Source organism: Meleagris gallopavo, chromosome 10, assembly GCF_905368555.1.
Source record: "Meleagris gallopavo chromosome 10, MGAL_WU_HG_1.1, whole genome shotgun sequence".
Lineage (NCBI taxonomy): Eukaryota > Metazoa > Chordata > Aves > Galliformes > Phasianidae > Meleagris > Meleagris gallopavo.
In genome coordinates this window covers 26,624,839-26,646,193 of record NC_139413.1, presented here as the reverse complement: position 1 = coordinate 26,646,193, position 21,355 = coordinate 26,624,839, and the positions used below count along the sequence as shown (strand labels likewise).

General features: G+C 43.3%; 1 protein-coding gene and 1 long non-coding RNA gene across 14 annotated transcripts in view; one reads left to right on the top strand and one right to left on the bottom strand.

Annotated features, from left to right (window-relative positions):
• Positions 1 to 21,355, bottom strand: part of NFIA (nuclear factor I A) — a 238,551-nt gene that overhangs the window by 170,768 nt on the left and 46,428 nt on the right. The window lies entirely within an intron of this gene.
• On the top strand, positions 1,994 to 5,020 carry LOC146543745 (uncharacterized). Its single transcript, XR_014885230.1, has 2 exons — positions 1,994 to 2,414; positions 2,669 to 5,020. It is a non-coding gene; the product is annotated as an uncharacterized LOC146543745 (long non-coding RNA).

The following is a 21,355-nucleotide window of genomic DNA, read 5'->3' as shown; positions in this document are numbered from 1 at the left end:
AACTACCAGAAGATTTTTATTTTTTTTACTTTGTTCCAGAAGGATATAAAACCAGTTATGAGTAAAAAAAATCTACTTTTTACATGGAAAGTCCAAGCCATAATTACTGCCACACTTAATGTTATCGCACACCAGGATGACTTTAACTCCCACATCATTATTTTTTATTTACTATTTATTTTGCATTTTCTATTCTGTACTTGATAAGGCATAAAAAATCCAAATTAAATAATATAACATATCATTAATACAGTTTATTTTCCCCAAGGCCACAAACACACCAAACCAGCTTGTTTACTTTTGGCTTATTCTTCCCTGTAAGCAATTCAGAACAGGGACAATAAGGAGTGGTACACAGAACTGCGTGGATTCTACCTGAAATGGCATCATTTGTGACTATTTGCATTAATCACGTGAAAAATCTAGCAACCAAACCACACTTAAAAAAAAAAAAAAACACAACAAAAAAAAAAAACAAAAATGGTGGTGGGCTTCTTAAATAGAGAACAGGAGGAACACGGATCCTACACTTCTCATAGGCAGACTGAATATGAGAAACAGCACAAACTGTGCATAATCTTATCTGTCCTCTACAAAGATTACAAAATGCAATCCCAACAAGGTCTCTGGTTTAGAGAGTTGGTGTTTATCTGCTGCAGGAATATCTGTCTTAGGGAGACACTGGATTGATAAGAGGGATAAACCCAAGAGGAGCACTAAGAGGATAAGAATCAGACCATGCTCCAATGGATTTCGATCCATTTCGGGGGAAATCAAGTTGCCTATATGAGATGTAGAGAGCAGGAAAAAATGTGGCCAGCAAAGTCCTATGACCATCCATTTGTGCTCTGGGATGAGGTAATTCCAGAGCTGAGGACAGTTGTTTCCCATTCCTTGCAAGCACATCCTTCACTGCTCAGCAGGAAATCACAGCCAACTCCTGGTCTGCCACGGTCTCTCCAGGAAGGCTGCCCTTGCCTCCTGCACAGTCCCTCTAAGAATACTCCCAGCCATGGCTCCCCATGGGCAGAAGGACCAGGAGACGTTGAGGGACCACTCTGAAACCAGAAAGTTCTCAAAAGATGTGGGCACACAGCGTTTCCCTGACACTATGGCCATACTTGCCCTGGCCAACTTCCAACTCTTGTAATTACATGCTGCTGACCCAACGAGCCCTTGCAGTTTCCATAGGCTGTGTTGGTTTTCACTTCCTATTGTGTTGCTTTGCACTTTCCACAAGTTACCATGTGCAGCCCTGTAGACACCTGCATTTTGCAGATGAAGCTACTAAATGCTGCTTACCTTCTCAAGGAAGCTTAAATAAGTTATTAAAGTTGGTTTGGTGTAGGAGGTAAGCTCAGGACCAACAAACCCAGGTTAATGCAGGTTACTTTACAAAGAAAACCGGTATTTCTGCATACGTTCCCTTTCTTTCAGAGATGCAACGTGGAAAAAAAAGCAGAATAGTTTTCCAGAAAGGCTTTCTGCCCCATTTCCAGCCCTTCTGATCACCCCAGCACAGCTGTGGGTGCTGCATGCCGTTGTTTGTTTTCCAAGGGAAGAGGCGTTAAACGAGAAGCCACGATGCCTGGAGCAGTTTGGGGATCCGCTGCAGGGAAGACAGGGTTAACCCAGTGCCGAGCACTATGGAGCATGTTTGAAGGAAGTCTCACAAAAGTAATTTTAACTCTCTCCATCTCGCTGCCTCCCTCCTTCCCTTGCTCTCTCCTCCCCATCCTCTTCCCCCCTTCCTCATCTCGGCTGTACGTTACTCCTCATTCTTTACATGGCAGTTATATTTATTCCTTGTTCCATTGAAGCCGTATATTGAAAGTGCCAGCTCTGAGCTTCTGCTGTACAAGGAGAGGGGGAGAAAAAAGTGCTGGTATTCAGTTCCTGTGAGCTCTTGCTCACTTTGAGCACTGTTCCTATTACACAATCATGTGTTATTTTGTTGAATTTTGGCATCGAGCTTGTCTGGTCAGGAGCCAAAAAATTAGAGTGTGTCAGTCCACCAGTTCCTCTGCAGAGAAGCGCTCCCCTCGCCCAGCGTGTGCTCTGCGCTCCTGGCCCCAGGCCAGCAAGGGAAATCCATTTTACATAAAGAACGCGCGCAGCTCGAGCGCTCCGAGACTTTTTACCTACTAAAATAACTTTATGGACAAATGCCAGTCTGCGAGACACATGCGGCAGAGAACATTTGGCACGGAAAACAAGGTAAAGCGCTCCACTGAGGTACCAAAGTTTGCAGAAACGAGGAAATGGCTGTCAGTGCCGTCGTGGCACGTCACGTGTCCTGGCACCGCCCGCCCCATTGGCCGGCCCCACCGCCGAGGCAGCCGCCATGTAAGGAGCGCAGAGCTTCGCCCCTCGCTGCATTCTTAAAATGGCGGACCTGCCGCGCGCCCGGCGAGGTGAGCCCAGCCCAGCCAGCCCCAGCTCCAGCCCCAGCCACGGGGCTTGCTTTTTTTTATTTTATTATTTTATTTTAATTTCCCTCCTCCTTCCCCCCTCTGCTGAAGTTTTTATAAACCTTTACAGATTTGAGTAGAAACAGATTTCTCACAACTTGCTCTGCGTCTCAATTTCACAGCTCAGCATACACTCAGGCACTGTCAAAAGCTTGACAGCGTTCCAGGGAAAATATTAACTGTAAACTTTCCAACAGGAATTGAAGGCGCGCGGCTCCCGTCAGGATGCCTCTCCTGTGGAGGAGTGGGCGATGCTGTCACGGCCTCCCGGAGCCCACCGTGACCCCAGGCGGTCCCCCTGCACACACGGCAGGCACAATGAGGAGGGACACAACGAAGCACGCCACGCACCTCACGCTCGCAGGCCGGACCCATTGAACACTGCATGCTCTGATGTATAAATATTTGCCTCTGGCTAAAGTTCAAGCAGCCCTCTGTGGCTGCCAGACACAACAGAAAACCAACATCCAAGGGAAAGTGTTTGCTGCGGCACTGGCCAACGCCACCACTGCCAGCGAACTCTGCCTGCTCGGCCCGCAGGCGCTTATCGCGGGCACCTGGCCTGCCGCCACCTCTGCAGGACGTGTGGGATCACTCCACATGCCCACTTGCTTTACAGGAGATGTTTAACACGCCCTCTGGTCCTAGCGACCTGCATGGTGGAGGGCAACCTGCGGGCTGGCCCAAGGCGTTAACCCTTTGTGAAATAAACCTCACTGCTGTCCCCTTCAGGCGCCTTCTGCACAGCCCCGTTTGCAAAGTCGAAATGTTATCTTGGCCTGAACCTCCTGCAAGCACAAAAAAGCTTGCAAACAGCTACCCCTCGGCACAGCCAACTGCCTGCACATGCTGGAGAGATACAACATAAAGCAGTCGCATATGGGATGTCTTTCAGCAGCAAAAATTAATAGATTTTAAAATATACAGCACTAGTTGGTGATGCAACGCTGCTTGCAGGATACAAAAATAAATTTTCTCACCCTCTCCCACCCTCCAAACCAAACATGACTTAGAGTCTTCACCAAATAAGGGTAGTTGCATCCAAGTAATTCAACTCATGAATCAGCAGCTTCAGATAGTCAGAAATCACCATGGAACGGTAAGGAAAAGAAGTAAAATCTTGTAGAAACTGCACTGTTTAGCGTTCAACACTGCTAGCCTACAGGAGGAATAGCAATGGCAAATGCACGGCTATTGGTAAACCATAGAAATCTTCAGAAATCTACCAAAATGTCCAAGAAAAATCCAGGATGCCCTACAGGATGCCTGACTGTGATCAGATTTGCAACCACTGTGGTCATCCTTGAAACAGCTTCCCAGTACTCCAATACTTGCAGCGTTAAAAGGCAGTAAAATGAACACATCAAGCCCTTGACTCATTCATGAGAAAACTCAAGCACGCTTCACCATAATCAAACAGGAAAAAGTGTATTTTGAGATAAATGTCTCGAAGAAAGAAAGAAAGTGTAGTCAGTAAGAAAGGAAGACAAAAAGGAATGAAAAAAAAGAAAACCATGCCTCATTATCAACACTGAACTAACATGCAAAGACATTACATAAATAGCTATTCTGATGTTACCTTTAATATCTGCATGTAAGCCAATATAGGACTTTTATCACAGAATACATACTGAAAGAAATTATGTCACAGTTTCCATCTTTTCCTATAGCTCTGATCTGGAAAAAACCTTTACTCCTTACTCCTTTCTTAGTCTAGGTTTAAAAACTTGCAAATGTACTATAAACTCTCCCAAACAATCATCAACTTATCACATTTTCTATTCCATTTTCTTAACAGAAACCTTAACAACTCTGCTCATCCAGCAGATGTGGCCCACGAGTGGCCAGTGATGTCAGCGCCTGCGATCTCCTTTAGACCTAAGAAGCCCAGCACTAATAGTATCAGGACCGGCTTCCAGGAGGCCCCGGCGAATCATGTGAAAGAGGATCACAGAGGAATGTTCTGTTCCCACTGTGAACAAGACAGAATTAACTCCGAGATGCTTCCTTCTGCTGCCCTGTTTGTCTGAGAGGTCAAGACGATTAGCCCCTTGTATACTCGGAACCGACCGTCAAAACAAAATATATGTTAAACCTTGATGTATTTGAAACAGACAAGGAGTCATGCTTAGGAAGGATCACTGAAGATGCTTTTAAGTTATGCAGTGAGTTATGATTTCTCATTCTGCTTCACAACAACAGCTGCCTGATAACTTTTTTTTTTTTATTTATTTCAAGAAGATTCAAGGAGGATTTTTTAAAGCACAATTACCTTTTTTTTTTTTTTTTTTTTCTGGTAAATATAAAGAAAGAGGAAATGTGGATGGAAGAAAGAATGCCTGATGTTTAAGTGATTGTGTGTTTAAAAAAGAAAAACCAACTAATCTGGCAAGCTTAATTCATTCCAACAATTATTCTATCAGGCAGTTTTCTATGGAAATGTATATGTTGTTTACCACAGTAAAAGTTTCTTTACCAGTCATATCTTTGAAGGCCAGAGATTAAAAAGGAGATATGCTGAAAGCATTAAAATTGTCCAAGCACTTTGATATGGTGTTTGTCTACATTATGCAGAAGAAAAGGTACTTACCAGATCTTAATTGACTATATATTTAAGAATGATCATAGCAACATATTCAGCATATTACCAACGGGTATGAAATGTTACACCCAATAAATGTGGTGTGACACGTACCTAATGGGTATTCTATCATGTTCAAAGACTCTAAGACAAATACAGAAAAAAAATTCATCCAATTGTATCTTTTTCATTGAGCACCAATGTAAATATAGATCGAAGCAATCAAAATGCTGGAAATACAAATATTCCTTTTAAAGCCACTGAATCCATCACTTTACTAGGAAAGGCTTAGCTATGTTATTTGCAATTCCCTCATTGCACAACAATGTACATTACTGTCTGTAAGCTCTAATTTGGCATGGCGCATCATTAATGACCTGAATGGTGGCTGTTTCACACATACATATTTAATTACAACAGCTGAACAAATTACATATTTATGCTTTATAAAGGGGATTGCCAGTCTAATTCATTTGCTATGCATGCAGGTACAGGGCTCCATCTGCAACAGCATCTGCACAACAAGAGCTAACAATTATCCATTGTAAGTGAGTGAGTGTATCTGGTGAAACCTGTAAGAGATGCAATCGTATTAACCACTTCACTGCCTACAAACTAGTATTTTCTCAATGGACCACAATATTTTAAATAATTTATCAACAATAATACTACTTTGCATTTTCACAACATCCCTCATCCGAACATCTCCAAGCACTTTATATGCTATAAAAAATTAAGCCTTAAACACCCCTGTGAGGAAAGTAGTTCTTCTCCCAACAGTGCATATGGGGAAAGGAAGGCACCTAACCCTAAGGGGCTGCTTTCTCCAAGGGCGCCATGGGCTTCTATGCACCTGTGCTGGTTTCTATTATTTTAACCTGTGATCCCAAAGCAAAAGGTGATGTGCCCTATGTGAAAGGTGAGACAAAAACTCGAGGGCTGAGAAAGAAAGTCAGATCTCCATTAAATTAACACACAGCAGTTAAAGCCTTAGAAGACTTGGCTTCCACGGGCTTTTGATCAAGCTTAAAATTATTATCCACAACCTACCATCCTTAATTGTACGAAAAGTCTTACTGCATTATCTAATATGCCTTCCAAAATATGAAGAATTATTTCCAAAAATTTGTGGAAAAATGGCAAGAGATCAGAATACCGGAAAAATATAAACGTGATATAAATCCTCCAAAAAGGAGGGAAGGGTTATCCCGACAATAACAGTCCAAACTGATGCTTACAAATAAAAAATTAACAGAACAAAATCAAAGCACATAAGGGAAACCACTGAGCTGCCTGAACCAATTAGCATGACTGCTTCAGCATGGATATTTTCTGACAAACTCGATATATCTGTGGTGTATATAAAGTAGAATTCCAGCATTAATAGAACAATAGAAGCTATATATTTAGATTCTGGCAAAGTGCTTTGAACAAACTCTCATAAAACTCTACATTCTTTTGGCTTGGTTCTGAAGTTATCACAAGGGTTGAAAACTTCTTGTAACGTATGAAAATTATGAGCAGTCACCTCCAGAGCTGAATCTGCTCATTTAGAGCAATGCTCTTAGGGAAGGAAACAGTCAGGAGGTGAGCCGCATCTTATTTAAAATCTTTGCTAGAAGAAAAATAGTACAGGAACGAAATTGTGCGTGGCCCCGAAACAGATGTTTGACGGACTTCCAGGAGAGCAGAGAAACAAAGAAAGGTGCTGGAAATTTAGATGCAGTCCAAGCACAAAACGAAGTTAGTTTCAGAGAAATGGACAGTAAGAAAACCAAAGGACAAAAAAAACAAACAACAATGTCAAAATAAGCATGAGTGACAACAAAGAGATGACCATATAGAGAGTTTGCAGCACTGCGTGGCTGCAGCAAAAGGAACTGAAACTTCTGGGAATGCCACATTTTGGACAAGAGGGAGATTTTTCCTTGCTTGGGACATCTACAAGCACAGCAGATAACCAGCACTCTATTGGGAAGGCTGTGTACCGACAAGACAAGATCAAACAAGCCTTCTCCTTCTCTAATTTCTTTGGTTTTGCAGGAATGTGAAATAGCTTGAGAATTTTCACATGTTAAATATATAATAAATCTGAAGATCAGCCTAAGTATAGGATTATGGAAAATTATTTCATCTTCAATACCTGAAAGAGGAAGCATTTAGGAGTAAATGAATCAATAGCGAAGTTTCCCATTATCATTTACAGGCTCTATTTAGAAATAAATAGGTCTAAATAGGCTACTTGGCATGGGGCAGCTGCAGGTCAACATTCTACATCAGACACTGTAATTTGCCATAAGTGCAGAGGTGCTCATTAATTACAGGGAAATCTGAAAGTATCCCTCAGGCCTCTGCTGTGGCTGCCAAACTGTTCAGTGAAGTGCAGGCACCCTCCAGGAAGTTCTGCTGCTGCTGCTTTAAAGACATGATTGGGCTGCACAGTACAAAAGATCAGCTGTCCCAGGATGGATATCTCAATTGGAAAAGCTATTTTATCGAATTAACAGCTATGGTGTTCCGTGAGCACACCAAGTGCCACAGCTGCTTCCATGTCAGCATCCAACATCATCTGGATTTGCTGGCCCCACCGACTTCCCCGGAACACACTGCTCCAGCTCTCCCTCAGGCGACAAAGAAAAACACGAGACAAAGCGGCACAATGAAAAATAAACCACCAGAATCTCTCTTTTTAGGGAGGTGAAGGGTGGAACAGGAGTTCCAGATGTCTCTCTCCCTCAGCAGCGCAGCTCCCACATCCTCTTGGCCCAACCTGCCCGATATTTCGGGATCCTGGCACCAACCAGCGGTGGAAGGAACTCCGTACCACACCGAGAGCCCACACCAGCCAGCCAGCACACCGACCATCGGGCGCTGTGTGCAGGAACGGGGAGCTGCTCAGACATTTGAACCGCTCCAAAAGGAACTAAAATATATAAAAAGAAAGGGGAGGGAGGTGGAATTGTTTGGTGGACAGATGCCAGACGACATCTCTTTAATTGCATTTGGTTATGTTGCAATGTCTGCTTTTTCTACACCCTTAATTAGGCAAGAAAAATCAGGCGAAAGATCATCCCAATTTCTCCCCAGCTTCCTGGGTTAACATTACACAGGATCAACTGCTGGACCTAAATGCCCTGTCACAGTACCTCAGGTGACCCTGTCAGCTCCGAAAGCCGGTCAACAATCCTCTTAATACTGAGGAGCACTAGCAGAACTGCCAGGGAAAAATGCTTGTGAGAAAGTAAGATTCAGTGTTTTTATCCCTCTACTCCCCTTCTAGACATAAAAGAATCCAAAGCAATCCGTCATCAAATCTACACTTAGAAACAAAGGGGAAGAAAGGCTCCGAGGGAGGCTGCCTGCACCTGGGCTCGGCCAGGAGCACTGCCTGGGCTGGCAGCGAGGCACAGGACCAGGCCAGCTGGGCTGCACAGCCGCTGCGTGTGAGCACAGCCTGGCAGCACTGCAGCACAGCAAGGTGCTTCCCTCCGAGGACTCCAAAGAAGCAGTTTTCTGCGCTGGGACCACGAAAAAGTATTCTGTTTATAGGAGTAAATGTAGTTTGATAACAGAGTTTTCTGGGACTGCTTGTTTTTGCTTTGTTTTCTTTTGTTTGCTTTGTTTCAGCTTGTTGGAGCGTTCTTGTAAGAAACCTGGGGTCAGTTTGCAAGTTATGAATCTGAATGCTTCAACAGCAAAGCAGAGCGCTGCTTTTTTCACCCGTTATGGGGCTGAACCATCATCATGCTTAACTTGCTCCATTTGCATATCCGATTTTTCTGTGCCTCGTGCCATAATCACTCCTCTACGTAACGCTGCAATTTGCAACTAGAGAGATAATAACAATTTCATAAACAAGATTATAACTCCAGGTATTTAATAAAGCAACGGGAATGCAGGATTACAACGGAACAGCTAAGGTACTGCACTGAAATTCCTCTGGAGAAATTAAAGCTGAACAAAAAAATGCAATAATTGAGAACAGATTTTTGCAAATTTTCCAGCCTTGTTCTGTAGGCAGCTATAAGTCTTTAGACTGTCATTGGTAAAATTCCACTCCGATACTCCCTGGTCTATTGCAGTGTGCGCCTCCAGCTTCTGCAGCTGCTTGCATGACTGCAGTGTTCCTGCAGTTGTGTTCCTGCAACACTCGGATCATCTCTGAAATATCAATAGACATATAATCTAAAAGCTACTAATTAATTGGGTTTTCTTGAGCTGCTTGGAAATTAGAAGCTATTGAAGCATTTAGCATCTCGCTGCATGCACACACAGCTGACAAATGTGTTAAGAGCCTCAAGTTCAGATGTCCGACACTGATCCAGACTGGCGGAGGCCTGCAAGGTGCAATGAACTCTCCCCCAAAGAAGTTTACTGTAAAGAGGCCAAGTCGTACTCTTAAAATAGATTGCGTTAGCTGGATCCAAGAATTACAGTCCCCTTGGCCAAAGGTGTACAGTTGGGCTGACTTCTGCTCCCTCTTGTCAGACCTTCTTGAGCCCAGAACAGTCAAAGCTCTCTTAAATTAAGAGAAACTGCTTACAGATCTAGAAATTTAATGCCAAACAGGAACAGCTCTGAAAACAAGTCACCATGGGTCAGGCAATGGTCTATACCGGGGAAGACATGAACTTTTAGCATTTGCCAAGCTTAAGCAGTAGATAAATGAATCACAGCATTCCAGGACTCCAAATTATCTTGGAACTTCGCATTTCGTTGACACATTCATCTCCTGCCCAGGACAGAGCAGGGCTGAGAGCAGGGCTGAGCACTGCGCTGGAGAAGCAGTATGAACTTCCAGGGAATACTCTGACTGAGCCCAGCCACCACTCCAGAAAGGTCAAACGGAGCAAAAACCACAAAAATCCCTCCCACTTCCCATCTGGCAAGCACAGCCACCCTAGGTGATAGACAGTACGATACCAGTGGTATTTCCTCACACAGTGACCAAACTTAAATCGACTTGCAAGGAGTATTTCTACCCTATAAGCAGCAAGAAGAGTTTCTCAGTAATCATTCTGCTTTGTTTTGAACGTAACATTTTTACATAATATTTGTTTTAGCCTGAATATTCATATTTAAAAAAAAATATATTGAAAATATATGCATTAACCTGCTGGAATTAGACTCCTCCAAAACACACTCTAGTTTACATATATTTCGGGCTCTGCTACTTTCTGACCTTAGAATCAAGTTGGATAGCAAACTATTATTTTTAATAAGTTCTAACTGTTCCTCCCTTCCTAAGAAGCAGAAATTTGCTGCCAACACATGGCTCCAATTCACAAGAATATTTATTGTGCTGATAATTGAACTCCAGTCATGTGACTGAAAGAGGCTAACAGAAAAAAAAGCAAAAAGCTCAACAGTAATTTCTAGACATCTATAAATTTCTTATTCTTTCTGCAGAGAGGAAGCTCCCTGGGGCTTTCTGGATAGCCTCAGTTTTATTTATCACCCACTCTCTTCCAATCTATGAATGTCATAATTCTTCCTCTTGCAAAGAGATGAACACGGCCTCAATCACACACAATCCTTGTATCAACTAGACATTGCTAAACAGCAGTTATGGTAATGGAAAATCATCCTGTGGTCTTGATATCAGTTTTAATTCCTACTGGCTAAAATGCTCAAATCTGAGCTCTGAACCAGGCTGTGGCTGACTGTAAGCACTGCTGCCCTTTGGGTGTCAGGGAGAGAGACAGGGCAGAGGCGTTCTCCAAGGGATGTCCCTCTGGCTCTGCTCACACATTTGGATAGGCAGCCTCCACAGACCTCTCACTGTTCACAGTGCTGGAAAGCTACTGAGTTTGCTGTCGTCATATCTGCACTAAGAAAACTTAAGTACTGTATTGCTGCAGTTGACATACAGCACTAAAAGCCAACAGGTTCTACCCAATCAAAGGTACTTGTGTTTCTTCACAAAGAAGTGAACGTGCGCTTGGTAGCTCGTTTCTTGCAAGGAACAAAAATATCTGCTTCCAGCCTCCTAAATGGCTTTTTCAACTAAATGAGCTCCAATTGGAAAAAGGTCATAAACTTTCAAGAAGACCTCCAAGTAATTTTAAATATACTTTGCTATTTTCACTTTATTTTGTCAATGATATTTTTATTGCAAACTTAAAATACTTTTGCAGATTGATTTTATCCTTAACAGTTTGAAAAACTCAGATTTTTTTAGTGCCTGAAACAGACATTAATTTAATACCACTATTTTTGGTTCAATCACAATCAAATCTATGTTTATAAAGTCTTCCTGTGTCCAAATAGCTTTCTGTGCTCCAGCACACATTGTTTAATATTTCTGCATTAAAAGAAGCTTCTTATTTTGCTCAATCTAGGTGACTCTGCCAAGAAATATTTCTGAGCATGAATAAGCCATGAAATGTACATTCAAAGTCAGATTAAAAATATGCATCTTTGAGCTTGGAATCAAGAATAAACACTTGGAATCAAACCTTGGCCCTACTAAGGTCAATGGGAAGAGTTTAAAAGCAAGTTCTTTTTGATTACAGAGATGGGGCTCGAGCCTCAGCCTTCTCAAGATCCAGACTCCACCGAACACTGCTCTTTCTGCACTAGTAAAGCAGGAATAATGCCACTCCCATTGTGGCAGATCATGCTGGAGAAATTCAATTCAAAGTTGCATTTTAAACATACACTGTCATGTGAACAATCACTAATTTCAGTGTTGTTTTTTTTTAAATAAATAATTCCTTATGCACCAAGTAGTATCACCAAATCCAAGTTGCACAGCAGGTCGTGAGCTTCTGGGTTCCTACTTTGAGAAAAATGATACCTATGTTAGTTAAGGCAGTGAGCAAGGCTGTGGGTTTTTGAAATGCCCAAGCAAACTATTTTTTGCTTTTAAAACATTTCTGAGGAGTCAATCCAAGGCACTGGTCAGATTAGGTCTCCCTGTACCGATCCAGCACATGCCTTTGAGGAAAACAAGACCTGGACGCTCACTTGCCTGCTTCAGTGCAGCTGTGCCAGTTCCCACTGACTGAGTGACTCCTCCCAAACACTAACTTTCCCTTTTGCTTGCTCTTGGGCTTTGGAGAGGTTGCATTTCTGCTTTATTTTCTCCTGCCAAACAACATGATAAGTCCAGCCTTGTTTCCCAAACAAATGGAGAACTTAGTATTAACAAACAAGCCAAGTCCTGCTGCAAACGGAAAACATTGATAAGAGAGCACAAAGAAATAGTCTCGACTACTGACCACAATTAAACTTCTTTTCTAATGAATCATTACAGCTGAGTGCACACACTGGAAAATATTGTCATGGCAGATACCACCAGACCTCCACTTGTCAGTGGCCTGGGGTAAGCTTGGCTATTCAGGCCCTTTCCAATCTTCCTGAAAAATTCCTGGGGCATTCTAGCTTGGGGCAGTGGTTTTTATCTAACTGACAGCCTCAAAGAACTACAGCTGAAGAATATTTCTCACAACAGCTTCTGGGCTTTTTTTTTTTTTTTTTTTTTTTTTTTTTTTTTTTTTTTTTTTTTAAATTTCAGCCTGCAGGTTTTGCTGTTGCCCAAAGCCAGCTCTGGCCAAATCTTTACAGCAGCTTACGCTAGATTCCAGCAAAAAAAGACTATGGTTTTACATGGACATTTGTCTTGGACACTTTAGCAATATCCAGCTCATTTTATGTACTTACATGTATGTATGCACTTATTAGTGGTGAACGCTATCAGATGGCTGAGCTCAAAAATTAAAATGTCAGTGATGTAGAAAGAGTCTAGAATGAGAAGCTGGCTTGCCATGCAATCTCAAACGCACAAGTCCTACTTAAGCTCAGTTTGCCTTGGTCTTTCCCTTCTGGTATTTTCATATTGACACTTAAATGCCAGTTTTGCTATCATTTTTGGGGGATGTGGATGGATGCCTACAAGTTCCAACCACTAGTTTCTCAAGTGCAGTCAGGAGTCATGCATGAATCTAACTCCCTCCCTCTAGGATGCTGCAAGGCTACACGAGCTAACAGCATGCCTTATTCTGTGCCACTTCCTTATCATGCTGGAGCTCTGTTAATACCAAAGTCATCAATGCAGTAAACTAAATCAAAAATTACAGTCAAGTCCACAGTGGTACGTACTAAGGCACTGTATGGAAACATTACAACAGTGTCACTGGTGCAGTACACTGTGCGTTATGTAGATCTGCAATTGCCCAAATCAAGCAGGAATCAAAGCAGTGCACAAAACACAAAGGTAGAAAAAGCTCTGAGACCACTCTGCCCACCTCTGTGCCCACAGAGCAATCCCTACAAAGACATCTGTAGTCTTTCCTTCTGCTTTCAACGACTTCAGCTGAAGGGCATTTAACTTTATACCCTTAGGGACTACTCCACATCTACCATGTTTCTTTGATGGTATGTTTTTTAGCTGTACTCCCAAGTCCCAACCTAAATTATCCTTCACTCTCCTTAGTGTTCACACCCTTCATACAATCAAAGATCTTTTACATCTTCTCCCTAGGGTGAGCTATACATATTTAGTGCACCAGACTATGATAACATTATTCTCAATAAATAGCACACACATAAAGAACCCATTGACTCAGAGGAAGTCTATCTATGGACCAGGTTGTAAAAGGAATAAGTACAGGGCAATCTGGCCTTAATCTTCATCCATAAATCAATAATGCCAGATACCCTCCGCAATTTCTCTTCATTCTGACTTTCCCTAAATATAGTCATTAGAGGTTCCAGTAATGCAAATGCAGGATTTTTTTCAGTTGTGAAGTCAAACAAGAGCACCAGTGAACCCCTTTATGTCTTAAAGGGTGCTGCTATACAAGTGAGATCCAGTTGAGAAGACTTCAGTGTATACCCTACAGAACATCAGCTCAAGTTCTTGCTCGTCTGAGGCTGTCTTCATGGCCCTGGAAGGAGCCTGGAGGACACTGAGAAGGCAGAACTCTGGTGAGTGGCTTCACTCTAGGACGAGTAACCAAGAAGGGACAATTTCCATTATTGTTCAAGGGGTAAAAGAAAGGGGAAAAAAAAAAAAAAACATTTCAGACCCTTCAATGTGGGCTGTTGAGCAGCTCAGCATTTAGTCCTTTATATGCACAAAAGCAGAGCTATAAATGCATTGCTTATTCTCACTGTAAACCTTTTTCAAACTGGTTCCCCTAATGAATATAAGGAGTATTGATTTTTAAACCCATGTAGGTTCTCAGAGACAATGCAGACTGACTTAATTATAATCAATAAAATTTACAGACAGTGATGCAACCCAGCAGAAACATTCCTACCAAAAAATATGGCATAAGAATACTCCAGTTTCCCTATTGCACTGCTGTAATATGACCTTAATACATATTTTATTATGTATAGAAGCCTGTCCCTGCATCCATCAGAGAATCACCCGCATATCCACAGTTAAAACTAATTTGGTGATGTCTACAGTTACCTTTACATATCTTTAATAAGCAAGAAGAAATTTCCAGCAGCCTTTGGAAGAATTACTGAGAGCATCCCTCTCCTTTTGGATATTCTCCCATCTTTCAATCTATTGACTCTCATCGTCTTTATCTGACGCTATTTCTATTGCACTGATAAAGCACTAAAGGGCAGAGAGATTGAGACAAGACTTGTCTCACCTGAATGTGGCTGCCTGCTGGCTGGGCACTTCCCAAAGTGAGCTGCCACCTGCTCCATGTCAAGTCAACAGTGAGAGCCAGGCAGTTGTGAAAGCATTCTGGGGAGCTGAGATGCCCTCAGGCAGCGCCTCTCCCATTTCACCAAACAACAGAACCAGCCCAGGCAACCTCCTTCCACCAAGCACTAAGCTCTGGCAGATAAACTTAGATGAGGTGAAACTATGCACAAGCTTTTGGATCACGGATTTCAGATTCTCATTCTATTTCTTTGCCTGATATAGTTCAGAGTAGGATGGAAACTCCCAGAGCATCCTTCTTGAAGAGGCAGTGAAAAAAAATCAATGGCAGGAGGAGGAATGGGGAAAATCTGAGATCTAGTCTGTCTTCTGAACTTGCTTTGTTCCATTTCTCTCTCCTGTTACCTTGCACCCACATGGATGTTTGGACCCCCCCCATTCCCAGCATAAGGTCACCTTACAGGATGTCTGTGCTATGCAATGAAGAGGTCTGCGCAGTGCCAAAACGTCCTCAGCAGCAGCAACCACCCTCACCATGATCCAGAAGCCCCACAGACCTGAGCCTAGTACTGTCGCAGGACTATTTAGACCTGTTAAAGTGATTACTAGGCATGAAAGGATGACAGTTCATGTTCATGTGTAGTGCTTGTTTTCAAAGCCTGTGCTTAGCAAATTCTACCTTGCTGTTAAGTCCTAGCTTATTGGCATACCAATTTGCACCTTAAATGTTAGGTGCTTCAAGGTAATTAATGATAAGGCCTCACCTATGTAGTATCATCAACCAGACAAACCTCCTGAGATGACAATCATCTGATCAACACGGGTCCAGAGAGTGTACCTCTGAGGGTACAGTGCCCAGATAAAAGCTGAAATAAACCCAAGGACTCGGGCAAGGAGGACACAGTGGAAACTGTCATTATTGCACTCAATAGTTCTACAAGAAAATAGGCAGTCTGCTGTCTCCCACTAACTAATCTCTGCAAAATTGCTGCACTACTAATTACCAGTATTAAATTTGAGAGGAAATAATGAGAGTAACCAGTTTGACCACTCACATGGCCCACCTTTCTCTTTTCTAAGTGCTTCTGAAACAGCTTGGTATTAATGGCCATGCCTTTCTCTCCATGACAAATGAGTTGGTGTTGACAGTATAGGGAATCCGTAAGTGTTGAATAAGATCTAAGTAAAAAAAAAAAACACAAGAAGATACCTTCTTTCGTAAATATCTTTCAGCTGGCACAGTAAATTACATTGATTCAGAAGTGACTCATTTCCAACACTGCGCACATTAGCAGCCAGTATTATTCAATTTGAGATTTTAATTTATAACATACTCTTGGTAATGTACTCCCAATACATTCCTCACTTCCCTACCCGGTGACTGACAAAAGATGAAAGATCTTTACTGTATAAATATTTTATATTAAACCCTTCACTCTGCCGTATTTCTTCCATTGTCAGTTCCCATTTGCGAACACTATACATTGTCCCAAAAAGTGCTGATGTAGGCAAAGGGTGTGTGCTTGCACGCAGCCCTGCAGCAGCCATAAGCAGGGAGCCTGGGGAAGCCCGTGTGGGCAGCAAGCTCTGATGGCCAGGGCCTGGGTCATTCTGGCACAGGATAACGACCCATACTGATGCAATGCAGGGCCCCACAGCGATGCTGCTGGAAGCAGCCTTCTCTCAGCTCTGCTCAGGGTGCACAGAGATGACTTTGCAAGCAGAAGACACCTGCTTCTGCCTTCAGCCCTTGACCTGGGTGAGAACAGGAATAAGAATGCCTCTTCTCTAAGTAAATGCTTCACGAACTCTCTTGTCACCTCGTCTCGGGGTGAAACTGTGTCAGCAGGCAAGATTAGATAACTTGACCTAAATCGTCCTGGAAATCTGTGGCAGACCTCAGCTCAGATCTTCTGACATCCTGTCGCGCGTATTACTGACGAGACCAACCCTAATCTAGAATGAGAATCCCTTTCCAAACGGTTACTTAGTAAGGGCTAAGTGCCACCACCAGACATCCACAATAAAACCCTCCTGGCTGAAGCCAGATTTGGCTCCTATTTCTGAATTAAATCATTGGAGGGCTCTAGCCATCAGCTACATGCACTGCTTCCTATTCTTGCTTGTTAAGCACTTGCTGTCTAATCCAGAAATGTTCCCAGTCCCACTAAGTGCACAAAACAGAAGTTATTTGTTCTGCTCTGGGCCAGTTCTTTCAGCAAATTGGAGTTGCAGTTCATTGTCTGGTTGTTATTGTGCTGCAAAAGGTCCCTCACCCAACTGCTCTGACTCTCTGGGGTCATCAAGAAGAGTTATTTTAGGACCCCACAGTCTGGATCTTGCAGGTATTTCATTGCTAGATTTGAGGCAGCACATGTGAATGTGTTACCCTACTTAGATACATAAAAAATAATTTCAACAGGGCTAAATTACCTTTATTATCAACCCTGGTAATTCCACTGCAGCCATTTTCTTGACTGATGTATGGAACACTATGAAATGAATCCTCTGAGAAGAAGATGGAAAAAAACAAGACAGTGATCAATGGACTCAATTAGTTACAGTATAATTCTACCAAGATGAAAAAGACTGAGGCACAGTGCAACTTCTCCAGCTCAGCTTACACGAGCTACTGAGAGCCTTCCAGTAGTTGCTGAACTCCCCACCACTCCCAGTCCATGTGGTGCTCAGGGAGAGGAGCTGCCAACACCTGCAGCCACACACTGGCGGTGCAGAGAGGCTGTGCCACAGGTGGATGCTCCCAAAGAGTGTTATATGGACTGGATACACATTATGTCTGTATTTCTTCACACATAGAAAGCGTTATAACAACAGAGAGATTTCTCTAATGACAACAAAATAAAACCTTCCCAACGGCACATCCACACACACAAAAAAATAGCAACGCTGTCGCTATGGAGGAACAAATTTCCCTTCCAGTAATTCCCCAAAGGTTCCCAAAGTCATGCTTTCAGCATCTTTGGTGCAGAGTGCCAAGAAAGCAGATTCCCTTAACATGCAGGTCATCGGGATTGCCCTCTGACATCCCCGCTCTGTGCCATGTGACACCTGCTTGTCCTCAGGGTCACCAGGCACACTGCTGGTGCCCAAGAGCTGCATGAGCTGAGGGGGGCACTGAGATGTGGGGCAGTTAATCACGTTAAGATCTTCATCACCCACAGTACTGAGCACATGGAAACAGTCGGTTTGCAATATCGGAACAGAGCGATCTGTGTATTACGCCCGGGACATTACCGCACCAGGAAATATGTAAATGTCATCATTTTAGAAGATAAAGGCATGTACAGAGCGTGGCTTTTTGCATGTAAAGGAAATAAGATGAATGAATAAAGCTGATCAAATGATTAATAGAATCCATAATCTTAATCTTATTATTTCTAAAGAAGAAAAGGCCGTTCAGTTAAGAGCTAGTCATCTCCATTTCATTAAGAACAATTATATTCCAACTGATCAAGATCTGCACCACGCAGCCCTCGCAGCAAACACGTTTCTGGATTTCCTGTCACTTCCCACGATGCACGGAGCTGCTGGGGGTCGGGAGGTGGGTGCAGAGCCAGTTGGGGGTCTTACAGCCCCCTCTGAAGTTGGCAAGAAAGGCAAACACGCCCCTCACAGTGCCACAATGCTTGCAGAGCTATCCATCCAAAAGGGGATCGAAGAGCTTAGAAAATGTTTTCACACCCTGTTGGGTTAAGAGACAGTGGGTATTAATGCTACGGCTGCTGCACCAAGCTTCCTCTTTGTGGTCAGCAGAAAAGCTGTGTGGTTGGGCGGAAGGAGTCCAAAGGCGTTTCTTTTTTTTTTTTTTTTTTTTTTAAAGAAAAAAATCTGTGTTAAAACAAGAGAAAGTGGACCAGTTACACAGCAAAGCACAAACCACAGCCAGTCCTCTCTGCTGTTGCTTTCCCCCCTCAATGTGGCCTACAGCGTTTCTGCTTTCCAAAAAAAGGTTTAATTTAAACCATACAGTGCTACAAGCTGCCACGTTTCCAAATTCCACATTCCTTTCTAATCTGTGCACTTCAGAACTGACAAATTCTGCTTCCAACGGTACCCAGACGAGCTGCGACGAAGGGGTTGCTGCAAAGCAGCCGTTCCCTGCCGGGTGAAGAACACCGACCCCCAGCCCCACGCCTGGGCCTTCTGCTCCACCTCCAAAGCCATTGGATTTAGGGGCCGGATGCAATTTTTGTAAAATCACAGCTCTCCGGGGGACTTTTCACACAGTGAGGAAAGCACTTCCAGGGCTCAGGAGGAATTCCCAGTCTGGTACAAAGCCACAATGCTCTCTGACAGCTCTGCAAGAGCATTCTGTAGCTGCCATTTGTTTCCTTGATTCCACCCAAAAATACGCAGTGTGGTCAAGCATTCCCCTGTTCCAAGTTACACCAGTAACACTCTCACATTCCCTTTTGTCCTTGAACAGCAGCAGCCCTCAATGACACTAGCAGGACATATGAAGTGCCCAAGGACTGTGCCACAGCTCCACCTTGGCTACAGCCCATGGAGATGACCTCAGCCCGGGGCAGCACTGAGCCCATCACCACCATCCCACAGACTTCTCGCCTGCAGTTCTGGGTGCGATGTGCACACAAGCACTACAGCATGCCCAGCAGTCACTTGTTGCTTCCCCTACACCTCCCAGCCATCCCCTGGCCATGTGGAACAGCCACCTGCTGCCACGGGCTGACGGCACTCCCTGTCAGTAGCCTCGGGGCTCCCATCTTCACCAGCACTCAAGCAACACTATAATTTTAGGGCACACGCACACAACTATTTATTACATCTCCTGCAAACAAACCGTAGCAATCTGCTGCGTGACGCGGCACAGGAGCACCAAAAAGGCTCTGAGCCGATCTGCGCCGTGGAAAGGAGGACGCGCAGCCCGCCGGGCTCCCCACCTGCTTTCTGCACCCACCGTGCAGCTCCTCCTGCCAACCCGCCGCGCAGGAAAAGCATATGTCACACCTCAGAAATCATGGCATTTTCAAACTTCGCTTTTTCTCTTTGCCTTCTGCTTTCCGATCCCTCAAAGTGCAGGCAGGGAACATTTCAGGCTTTTCTCAAGAGTCAGAAACTCAGCCTTTTTAGTTTCTTCTTCTTTTTTTTTTTTTTTTTTTTTTTTAAATGACAGCTGAGATGCACATGTAAATCCTGGATACCTGCAGCCTTAAGGAAACCATCAGACACTGCAAGGCTCACCGGGAGAGCAATGGCACAGTAACAGCACACATCTTAAACCACCATTTAAATCACTGAATAGTTCAGCTCTATGTTTACTTTCAAGTAACGTCAGAAGTCGAGAGTAGAAGGCCAGGTTATTAGCCAGTGTAAATCCATTTAAGTCGTGGGCCTTTTCTCTGCTCCAGAATCATTGTGTTTATATTCAGGCAATGCACTCGACAGGCACCAGATGAACGTTCTTAGCCTCAGCTCAATGATTTTTCTGGAAATGGAAAGAGCTTATACGTGGGATCTCTGCCAGGGTAGGAACTCTGGTTTTCTGAGGCTATGATTTCCAGTAGGAGATGGGTCTGTATTTCCCTTGTGCTCCTTTGAAAATCCAAAGCTACATTCATAAACTCAATAAGGTCCTTTTAAAACAAACAAAAAAAAAAAGAAATAGTATAAAACTGGCACAGAATAAAGAACTAGACTGATGCAACGCACGCCTTAACAAGTCAATGAAACACTCAGATTTAATACTAGCACAAACCTGAATCTTCATCACAAGTGCCAGGGCAGACCAATAAGGCCTGAAGTTTGAGTAAATGTCAGTCATTCTCAGCTGTCCCACTGGTAGCCCCATAATGGGACATGTTAGCCAAAAATGGAAAGAAGGCACAGCATCTGCTTATGTTTAATTTATTTCTGCATTTTGGCGTGTTGTCCTGGGAGAATCAATGTTTTTAAGTGGCTGCATCTCTTTGAGCCAACTTGCTGTCCTTTCCTAACACATCAAGGACATGTTTCTGGAAATGGAACATGCTCCCTTTGAAACCAGGTATGGCAACCTTACTTTTTAAAAATTCAATACATGTTTTTAGTGTGAAATTCCCTCAGTTTTATTCCAGCTGAACTCCAGATTCCCCCCTTCGACAGAGCCATAATTCTCATTAGCAGGAGCTAACGTGCACAGATCATGAAGGCAAGAATAAATCCCTGAGTGCATAACTCAGCCCAATGGACAGCAAGGCATCTCAGTGCCCCGGCTAACACAAAGCACGATGGGCACCAAAATCCACGCAGCTCCTGCGCATTTGCACAGAATAACCCACACCTGAAGGCATCCCTTGGTACCAACCCTGGCCACAGCTCAGCACCATCAGAAGCAAATAATGTCTTCATTGTAAGGTGGTGAAAATAAAGGGCAGAGCTGCTCCGTGCGCAGTTTGAGTTTTCGAATGCTAATTTCTTTTTAATAAAAAGCCGCTTGTTTAAGAAGTAAGAACAGTTCTGGAAACACAAAGGTGCACGGGTGTCGTTACAAGTAAATGGGGCTGATCGGTAGGTTTTTTAACAATTTGGTAACAAGAAAAACTGGTTACATGCTGGGACTTCTCATGCCAAGTCTCAGTCAGAGCAAAATTTTATGACCGAGTTATAAACCCTTGAAAATAAGGGTTTATAATAGAAACGCTGACAGACCCT